This window comes from Penaeus vannamei, chromosome 25, assembly GCF_042767895.1.
Source record: "Penaeus vannamei isolate JL-2024 chromosome 25, ASM4276789v1, whole genome shotgun sequence".
NCBI classification, from domain to species: domain Eukaryota; kingdom Metazoa; phylum Arthropoda; class Malacostraca; order Decapoda; family Penaeidae; genus Penaeus; species Penaeus vannamei.
Window position 1 is genome coordinate 10,528,767 of NC_091573.1, and position 2,500 is coordinate 10,531,266.

At 44.0% G+C, this 2,500-nt stretch overlaps 1 protein-coding gene across 3 annotated transcripts in view; it reads right to left on the minus strand.

Annotated features, from left to right (window-relative positions):
* SppL (signal peptide peptidase-like protein) overlaps window positions 1-1,537 on the minus strand; it is a 65,091-nt gene extending 63,554 nt beyond the window's left edge. For 2 of the 3 annotated variants that reach the window (XM_070139104.1, XM_070139102.1), the window contains exon 1: window positions 173-275. The gene's annotated coding sequence lies outside the window, so the exon portion shown is untranslated. Of the gene's footprint in view, window positions 1-172; window positions 276-1,295 lie in introns of those variants that run through there. The other variant, XM_070139105.1, reaches the window with a different exon arrangement.
* Between the last annotated feature and the right edge of the window lie 963 nt (window positions 1,538-2,500).

Genomic DNA, 2,500 nt, shown 5'->3' on the forward strand with positions numbered 1-2,500 from the left:
AGGAAACTAAAAGCAAAAATCAAAATCACTCGCCATGAAAGCTTGTCCCTAGACCTTCTATCTTTCTTTCAAACTTTTACACAAATATCTACCCATAACAAGCTAAACGTGTCCTTAGATTACGTAATAGGAACTTAAGAGTACGAAAAAGAGTGAATTATAGTCTTCTTACCGACAAATTGGCGACAAAGACCAAGAAAAGTGAGTTGCTAGCGCTTACTCTTCCACCATGAACTCTTCCCCATCAAAACAACAACACTGTGTCCGGATCTTCGCATCTGCCCTCTCACGATAAGTAAATGAGTTGATCAACCTTTGCGTAGATTTTTACAAGTAATTATCTAATTCAAGTCTTGATTTTAAAAAAAGGAATTATATTTCTAGTAAAGAAGATAAATTTCATCACCGATATTCACACGTTTTAAATTATTCAAGCGATGTGAAATCATAAGTTCGAACGAGATATCCGCCCGTTTTCTTTTATTCAGAATGATATTCCTTTTTGTCATAATATGTAGGTCAGATTTCAAAAGCAGTTATATCATACTATACAAGTACTTATGATAAATATAGATAATTGCTCATACTGAATATATAATCATATTTTCGATTGCTGGCATGGTAAGCAGTGTATATTTATTTATTGGAATAGAAAACGAATATTATCTTCAGCGGTGACTAAATAAAAATACTCGTGATTAATCTAAGTGGATATTCAATAATTAAGTAGATATATGAATAAAAGAAGTTCTAGAACATCTAATATACTTCAACGAAATGAATGCAATGTCTTGTATTTAACATATTAGATAGAAAGGAGTAAGAACGATGTAAAGGAGAGAGAGAGAGAGAGAGAGAGAGAGAGAGAGAGAGAGAGAGAGAGAGAGAGAGAGAGAGAGAGAGAGAGAGAGAGAGAGAGAGAGAGAGAGAGAGAGAGAGAGGAGAGAGGGAGAGGGAGAGGGAGAGGGAGAGGGAGAGGGAGAGGGTGAGGGAGAGGGAGAGGGAGAGGGAGAGGGAGAGGGAGAGGGAGAGAGAGAGAGAGAGAGAGAGAGAGAGAGAGAGAGAGAGAGAGAGAGAGAGAGAGAGAGAGAGAGAGAGAGAGAGAGACAAAAGGTTACATCTCAAAAGGATGTGGTAACGTAGGTTATCCTCACTCTTATCTTGATAAGTCCCTGTGTGAGCTCACAGTTCTCATACGAATATTTAGGTGTATTACCAGGTAACAACATAAAATATAAAAACAAAAATATTGAGAGTCATTGTCTATAAAAGAGAAAGTTCGTGCACACACTCACTGATGAGCTGTGAGGCACCGTAGGCGACCCGTGTGTGGAGCTGTTATTTGCGAAGGACAGGCACTCAGGTCATCCCTGGTCAGGTCAACTGTTCTTTGTCGTATATATTTTGTGAAATCCGCTATCTGAAGTCTAGACAATAATGCTATAAGGCTCCACTATGCATTACCTTGCCTTTCCATTCTTCCAGCATATCATTGAGCTTTACCAAGTTTTGTTCAATTTCCCATCGATCCAAGAGTTTTTCTTTTTCGTGATCGTTGTACTCCACACTTGCTGTTATTTTTCTTTCCTTGCCTTTAATAACTATCTCACTTTCTGAATCTTGCTCCTTTGCAGAAATACATGTTTGTTTCGTTTCTGTGTCTTTAGTCGGAGTTTCTTTCATTGCCTCATCCCCCTCTTTCTGTTTTTTCCGTTTCTTTGCTGGGAACCTGGGCCAGTTTCCTTTCGATAGCGTCCATTCTCGGCATCAGCGTCTGGTACATCCTGGTAATTACGGATATTTCCTTAGAAAAATCCGCACCACTTTTCCGCGGCACTTCCTTCACTTTCTGAACCTGTCTGTCCTGCCCGTCATCACAAGCCATTGGCGACGGCACCACCCGCGGTGGGCCCTGCGCCCAGGCATTAGGGACTGCAGCTGTCTCCTCCCTCGGTACCTCTGGCCGCGTGGTGACCGGCCTCTTTCCATTTTCTCCTTCCTTGGGGACCGCCGAAGCAATCTTGATTTGTGGTCTCACCCTGCATGCAGGAGACCCGGCATTGTGGCGGCCTCCGCAGTTGCAGCAGCAAGGCGTAACCCTTTCTCCCTTTTCAATCTTGGCCCGGCAGACCCTTGAGTCATGTGTCCTGCCACAGAACCTGCATCGAGCATCCTGTTGACAGGGCCACGACTTGTGTCCCCATCTGCAGCACTTGAGGCACATGACTGGCGGCTCAACATACGGTGCCACCCTCCTGTACCCCGCTCTAGAGATAAATACCTTCTCTGGCACTTCCCCCTTCACAAGGGCAACGAGCTGACTCCGCTCCTCGCCCCTGGACGTGTGCCGCCTTACCCACACAAATCTCTCGTCGCCCAGTATGAAGTCCGGGTCTAATATCGTGGGATATCGGAAAATTATCACCTTGGTGAACTTTTCCCCGGCCTTTGGGTCAGTCATCACTGTCCCCTTGTATCCCTGAGTCGTCAGCGTCTGCAC